Raw genomic sequence first — 8,258 nt, 5'->3', positions numbered from 1 at the left:
TTAAGGGTCCTAATCTCCCCAGTACATGAAGACAAAAATCATTGAAGCTACTGAGGAGTCAGTCTGGTATTCTGTCTAAGGCATCTTTTCACCCACTTTAAACAACTTAGGAGATGGTAGGCTTTTAACAGGAGGGGTAGGAAACAGCCAAGTTAGTAAACCATGACACAGCAAGAGAAGGTGAGAGTCTGGAATGTAGATGTAGACCAGATGGCTTCCCAGGTACCTGTATTCTCTAAATCTGAGATTACTTGAGGGTCTGATGCATCTTACCAACATAAATTAGGGTAGTCAATAACTGTTTGGTTTATGGTGACTTCCCCAAAGCTGCAGGTGGGCTGCTGTGTCTCTGGAACTCCCTAAGACTTGGAAATCCCTCCAAGCCCTGCTGTTCAGCCACGGCTCCTGTGCAGAGCTGTAGCTCCTTAGCATTTCTTAGCAGTTCATTAAGCAATCTAATGAATTTGTCACATATTTTGTCTTGTCTAGTCATTTCTGCTGGGGGTGCAGCAGAATGCTTTGCTTGGTAGGATGCCTTGATAACCTCATGCATTTCAGTACTCCTTTTTATGTACAGATGTGCACTTTTGCTGCACTTGTACTGAAAAAGGCACAGGAGTGGGAAGATGAGAAGTTGCAGAATTGTCTCATTCCCTTCTAGTATTTGTTTCAGAGCTTTGTGATAGGTCTTGTAGAAATGAGCTTTAGCTCTTGTTGCAGAAGACTCTTACCCTTCAGAGCAATAAAACCAGTCAAGTCTGTGAGGCCTCTAGAGCTGCGTCTCAGACGAGCTTACAGCTACACCTGTGTAGAAATGTCTCCAAAGACATAGGTCACCCTCCACATAGATTTCCACCAAGCACTCACTACTCAGAAACCACTTACAGCTCTGTGTCTGCTGACACATCCCCATCTCTGCTAATGGTGTTCGATGAGTGCATTCAATGAGTCTCTAAGGTATTTTCTATTACCACTTGTTTCTGGTTTTTGCTTCCCACCATTAGCAAACAGAATTATTTCCACAAAGGGATATCAGTTCCCAGGACTCAAATCACACTGCTCAGGGATTTTGAACTGATACAAGTTAGGTGAAAAGTGTTATGTGAATCCCAAAATCAAGTACAGTCCTGATTGAAAGGTGGTTGCTATAAAGCCATGCAACCCAGCTACTTTTCTTGGCCTGTGATTGTGTGCACTTCATGAGCCAGTGCTGAAGTAGGGGGGAGATTAAAGGCCTCATAATCCCAGCTTAAATCCACACATGGTAAATGCTGCCTTTGGACAGGTTTGGATTTTTACCTGGTTGTACAAGATCAAGGAGCTGATGTTCTTTTAACTGCTGTTGCTACCAGTAAATTTGTTTGAGATTCCTTGAAACAAAGTGTTCTGGTTAGTCCTGGCTCTTTTTTCCAACTTTCTCGGCAGTTCCCCAGAGGCTCAGACATCAGCCTCTAACAGTTTAGGCTTCCTTGTTCTCACGTTGCTGTGTTGAGCAGAATATCAGCAGTGGTACCCCAGGCGTATTTCTGCCCCTCAGGTATTTTGTAGTGCTGAACATGGATCAGGGTGTGACTCCACACTCTTTTTTCCATTATTTGGACATCAGTACATGATCTTAGGAGTAAAGAAAGAATTATATAATTGCTAAGTGCAAATAGTGTTATAGGTACAAAAATTCTAGAAACTTAAATGGTAACTCACTGATGAACTTAACAATGTTGGGCATATCAGATGTATCAGAATTAAATGTGATTAAATTGCCTAGTTTACTATATTTTTTAATGTTTAGTTTATTTTGGAAAATTTAGAAAGTTACGCTAAGACAAGTGCTTTCATCGCCAACTTAAACAAGTTCTTAGGCCTAGTTTTCCTTCCGTGGGCTATTTCCCCCAGTGATAAGAATATGTCTTTCTTCATTTGAACTGGCTAGATCTTGTTATTTATGAGATTCAGCAGCTTCTTCAGTACCTTTGCTGATTTGTATGCAGTATTTTTGGCCTCCTCTTAGCTTTTGCAATGCCGATTGAGACTGTAATGTATCTTTTTTTACCATACATTTTCTGTAGTGTAATAGGATATTAGCATCCTAATTCCTGCCAGCAAAATTCCAGCTGTAACAGATAGCACCACCTTAAGCTAATAGCAGGGCATGAAAATACTGTCCTGGAGATCCTGTGCTGATGGTCGTGATGATTTTGTAAAGTCTCATTCTCAGCAAAAGCTCTAGCATTCACATTTTGTATTTAGTTCAAAACCAAGTTTAAAAATACTAGGGGTAGTGTTTTTAAGACAGTCTGATTATTCTAGATCTGAATTTTGCTCTACACTCCCCTTTTCTCTGAATTCTCCAAACTTTTCCGAGGCCAAGAATCCATTTCCCAATCACATTATTTGTCCAGACAAAAATTTTCCTATTTTGGGGAGTGTGGTGTGTAAGAATTGTCTCTTTCAGCATTGGCAACAAACACTTTATAATAATTTTCAGTTAACACTTGCCTTCTTTAAAGACAGAACAGTTTAATTCCACAGACAAAGTTCAAACACAGCTCCTCAGTTTGAGCACACTGGCAGTCTGGTTTTGATTGCATTTTTGATGTGCTTATCCCTCATTCTCACCAAAGAAGTGCAAGAAGACTGAGCTAGTGCCTGGTTTGATGCCATACGTGAACAATTTACTTTTTCACATATTGTCATGGTACCTCAGCACTGGAAGTTTTTTCTGGTCTCAGAATTATGAAGACTTGTGTCCTGTGTCCATTGTCCATTTCCCAGAATTGCCCTCCTTTAGCTGTCTTGAGCAATGAGATTGGGCACAAAGTTGACCACATATCCTCTCTGATTTCTGTTCTACCTCACTTCCTTGTCTGTTGAGGGCAGATGTGTTGCTCAGGGTTTCAACCTTACCATGATCTAACCATATGCCTTGCATTAATAAGAGAACTCCTCCTGCTGAGGAGTTTGTGTCCCTTTAGTGAATTACTGCTGTCTGTTAGAGCGAGGCTTAATGAATCGCAGATTTTAAAGCCACAGAAAACCTAATGCATTATTCTGGCACCTGTACTAAACAAGGTATAGCTCTCCAACTAGTAATTATGTTATCAGATGCACAGCTCCTGACTGAGCTGGACCTTCTAGAAAGGTATAGAAACCTTGAAACTTCAACAAGCAAAAGCTGAAGAGTGAGTGAGTGCTTGAGCATTTTCTGCCAAAGCAGCATTTAATCAGAAAACAGGGATTTGTCAAAAGCAAGAAGCTCTATGGAAGTCTCATGATGGGGCAGCGTTCTGCTGAGATGCAGCTGGTATTTCCACAAGCTTTTGCTTCATGCCCAACAGGCCCCAAGGGATGGATGAGCAGCTTAGCTCCTCCAAACCACCCAACATTGCAGATCCAGGGCAACCTCATCTGCAGCGATGCTGGCCATGGAAACCCTGGCATCCCAAAGACAGAACAACCCTGCTGAATAGGATTTGTGGGAGTTCAAGTCTTTTGGGACAGCCCTGTTGCCATGACTAGCATTAGGAATCTTCCCCAGCTATCTGATGCAAAAAGGTCCTGAAAGCCCAGGAGACTCAGCTGAGCTTGAGCATGCTGGTTCCTTGTTGGTATCCAGGTTGATCACATGAAGTTTAGCAGGTCCTACCTTTGGGCTAAATGGGAGGGAAAAACTTTTGGAAGATGAAAATTTATTGTGAGCTTTCATGGCCATAGAAGACAAATGCCACACTGAGAAATATAAACAAGGCTGTAGCCTGCAAGACAAAAGAAGTTGTCCTACCACTGTGCTCTGCACTGGTAAGAGCCCAACGAAGACACTGTGTTCATTTCTGGGCACCAGTCTGCACTAAATATGTAGATATGCTGGAGGGAGGCCAGAGGAACGAAACAAGAATAATTTGAGCTCAGGAAAGCACCTTTATGAAAAAAATATTAAATTAATTTAGTTTGCTTGGTCTAATAATGAGAAAAGGGGAGGTGAATTCAAATCCCAAATAAGGCAATTACAAGTAGGGAGGCACTGGACTGCATGTGGTAGATGGGAGAAGATGACAGGCTTAAGTTGCAACAAAAAACATTCAAGTTATATGTGAGAAAACATTTCCCTCAGTGAGAGCAGAGAAGTATCAGAGTAGGCTACCCTCGGTATCTTAACAGGTTTTCTTCATCAGAAGGTTTTACAGAAAATATGCCAGGAGCAGCACTATGATTTGTGGGCCCTTGGGCTCAGGGATAGGCTGAGCCCTTGAGACGGCTCATGATAGGCTGCATGAGCCCTTGAGATCCTTTCCAATACAGCTGTTATATGAACTTGAGCAACTGCTGCTTAAAGCTGTGGTTAGTTACTGGCTAAGAAGTGCTTCATAAATAATATATGCCATGAGTGTGCCATTCAGCTTCTCTTCACTCAAAGAACAAAGGTTTATTCAACATTTCTGGATTTTCTGCATGGTTTGGTCCAACAACTAAAACATTCATTCAGCTAGCCAAATGGTACCGACTGCTGCAAGCCTTTCAAATACCCATGACTGTTCCCTGGTACCTTCTGTCCACCCTCAGGGACTGTTCCTGCCGTGACAATAGTGTCCCAATGTCTCCCCGTCTTCCTAGAACCACCTTAAGTTCCTCCACTGAAGTTTAGGTGAGGTAGCTGCTACTTTACTTCCACTTCCAAGGGAGTTCAAAAGAAAAATGTCTGATAGTTACAAAACAGAGCAGAAAAAATATTAAACGATATTTTTAAAATATCCTGTCAAAAAAAAAAAGGAAATTACAATACTTAATTTTTATATTTTTATTGTAAAAGAAATCTTATAGAATTGTATTTGCTGAATATATGTACTGAGAATAGGTGTTGTGCTATTATAAACTCTTCAATAGGAATTGAAGAGTTTACAATAAAAGAATTTATGTGCTAGTACTAAATAATGTTTTAAATGTAAAAATATTTGCAAAGGAAAAAAAATAGCAATGGATTCTAAGCTTCCTTGTAATTCAGTTGCTTGTTAATTTAATCTTTTTAATTTATTAGCTGAGAACTGCAGGACCACAGTAATTTGTTCCATTAGTAGTACAATTTCCACCTATATTTTGCTAAATTTTATGTCTTCAGGCATGCATTAGCAGGTAATTCAATCTTTGGCTGCATAACGCTTTCCTTTAATAAGGAAGAGGCTCATAATCTTAATCCAATTAAAGAAAAGAGACCTGAGGTAAGATTTGCCACAACAAAAGATGATACTAGAGGATATTAGCTTGGGGTACTGGCAACAGTCTAATAACTGTTCATCAGGAAATCAGTATCTTCAAATATTTTTCAACCGTAGGCATGGAGAACACTTGAAAGCAGCTGGGAGACCTGTGTCTCTATTAAATGAGTTTGAGACACTTGGTTTCCCAGCTATAGTTGTTATTTAAGTATGGAGAGTTGTAAATTTTGACACTGAGGTTTCCAAGGAGCTGGGCATACACGTAGTTTTGCTTTTTCTGGATATCATTCTGTGCCAGTGCATCTTTGGACATTTATCCCACAGTTTGCTGCCTCAGGGATGTGTTTTATATATACACAGCCCATCTTGTTCACAGACAGCACCTCTAATATTATTTCAATTCTGTGTCCTGTCCCTGAGAATAGCTGGTTCCAAATTATTCAAGGGGTTACAAAGTATTATCCTATACCATGAATAAATAACTTTGTTTTCATTGTTTAATCCCTTGTCATGCTCTTGGATGACATCTTGATTGAGTGCTGTGAATGCTGTTTTAAAATGAACCCTATTTTACCGTTTTAGATCTTTCTACTGTGAGAAAAGAGAAATAAGAATGTGAATTTGCTTTTTCTGCATTTAATACTTCAGCCATGTACTGTCTGGTGGCAAAGAGTGGTTCCTAAATATTCAGGAGCATCAGCTCAAACCTCTCCATAGCATCCCAGCAAACTAAACTACATTGTCTATCTTTTCATGATGAAAACAGTTTCCTTTTTCATAAGCAAAGAACCCCAAAGGTAAAAGAAAGCTTTATTACAGGAAAAGCAGAAAAACAGAGTAATAAATCTGCAAGCTGTGGTCTCAAGCTCATCCTCTTCCCACAGCAGATGGGGAAGTCACTGATCCTGTCCCACCTTGGCACAGCTCCCTGCCCAGGCTCAGGGGACCCCATTGCTGGCCACCTCCACCCCTGCCCCTGAAGGAGCCTGCAGCCCCCAAAGTCTCTTTGCCAGCAGGGAGGGAGGCAGGGGAGGAGATGCCCTAGGCTAAAGAGCAGTAGTCAGACCATCCCACCTCTTTCCAGCTGCTCTTCAGAAATTACTGTGCCGTGCTTCAAATGTCTTACCTCTAAGCACTGGGTCTGTAAGGCCCCACCTGTGCTGGCCCTCACCTCAGTACACTGTATCAGCTTTTTTTCCTTTTTTTTTACTACTGAAGAAATTAAAATTCAGATCCCTCTTCCTCTTGTTTCCCTTTCCTAGGACTCTTCCCTGTTTTCCTGGAAGACTACATTGATGGTTGGGGTGATTCCTCAGCCCAGGAGTGACCCCCAGCCTGCTCTCGGTCTGGGCATAGCATGTTTTGTCTGTGCCTTACCAGGTGTCATTAGCAGCATTTTATTCATACTGTCCTCAAACCCGGCAGTATTGGAGCAAGAATGCTCTGCCCTGGCATGACTGCTGTGCCAGTGATGCCAGCTCCCCCCAACCCTCTTGCTGTCCAGCAGATGTGGGCAGGGGGCTCCCCACAGAAAGTGGCCGCTGGCCAAGGCTCCAGGCTGCTCTTTGCCTTTGCCCACAAGTGCCAGCCATGACCCCTTACCTGTCACATTAAGCTCCATTTACTGTTTATCTCTCTTCCCTTTCTTTCATATCCTTCCTTAAACAGTGCCAACCTTTCTACCCATGAAATCTCTTCCGGACACACAGCTTTCTGAGCTGCTTTCATGTGTGCTGTATGTGACACTGGTACAGGGGTATCTGAGCCAACACTATCTGCAAGCATATTTACATTGACTTTAATAATACTGCTGTGTTACTTCCCTGTTTTTAACCTTAGTTTTAAAAGAGCATTTTACTTTTTGGCTGCTATTTCTTACAGAACAAGGGTCCTTATTGAATTGTCCAGAAGAGGATCCAATCTTGGCCTGTTGTTACTGATTTTCTTGTGACTGCTCATTCTGGAACATGCACAGAAGATAATCAAAATGAGTATAAAAATATTTTGCTCAACTCATAGTTGCTTCCAAGAACAGAAGCTCCCAGCATAGCTTTTCATGACTGTGCCAGACAGAACTGGTGGTTAAGCGGGAGATGTAGCTGTCCAGATAGACAAATGAAGGAGGCAAGGAGGGAAGTGCCATCAGCTACACCAAAGGCACCCTGCTCCACTGGGATGTGTCACTCACCCTGGGAGCAACTGGACCAGAGCTCGTGTGGTGGACCTCACTTGTCAGCCTGTCTTTCACAGGTTGTTTACAGACTCTGGAGCAATTCATACAGACCCTACCCGCTCTTGGCCATGGTTGAAGAGCAGACTGCAAAACAAGTGAAATGGTTCAGCTGGGGAGCAGACCACTCTATTTCTCAGGGACACCATGCTATCAGCTCATCCAGTTGGGAGCAGGCTGCTGGAAAGATGGCAGCAAGGAACAAACTGACAGTAGTAGAACAGTTAGACTACGTGCCTCTCTGCTGCCTGATCAGAGCAGTGTTTGGGAAGAAGGGAAGGCAAAGTAGCATCAAGGATGCTCTGGCCACACTTCTCCATGTAGGTGGAAGCTTTCCTAAGGGGACCTCTGACTTGGGCAGGGAGTGGGCTGTGAGCAGATGTAGACAGCATGCATGCAGTGATTGACCTCCCCATCTGCAATAAACTTGATGTGCTCCTGAAGCACTGAACTTGCTGCAAGTTCACCAGCTGTATGCACAGAAAGGCTGGCTATGTGTCAAGGCAGCGGGTCACGGTGTGAACCCCTCTTCTGCAGCGGGCAGACCATATGTCTGTCTTCCTGCCACAAGACCAGACATCTGTTATTTAGATGATTGTAGATATTTCTGTGGGGTACCAGATAGCGGGAAGGCTTTGTCAATCAGGATGGAATGGAAAGAGCTTGCAGCTGACTGCAATGATTGTTTGCCTTTCAGTAGTTCATCCCATAGGACCTGGCAGACTTGGGCTCAGCTAGGAAGAGAGAGAGAACATCAGCCTAGAAAGTGTCTGATATGTTTTTTCATGTATTTTTGAATCCATAAGCAGTGGGAAGATGAC

This window comes from Antrostomus carolinensis, unplaced genomic scaffold (assembly GCF_000700745.2).
Source record: "Antrostomus carolinensis isolate BGI_N321 unplaced genomic scaffold, ASM70074v2 scaffold21150, whole genome shotgun sequence".
NCBI classification, from domain to species: domain Eukaryota; kingdom Metazoa; phylum Chordata; class Aves; order Caprimulgiformes; family Caprimulgidae; genus Antrostomus; species Antrostomus carolinensis.
The sequence above is the reverse complement of the archived record's forward strand: the minus strand, read 5'-3'. Positions refer to the sequence as shown.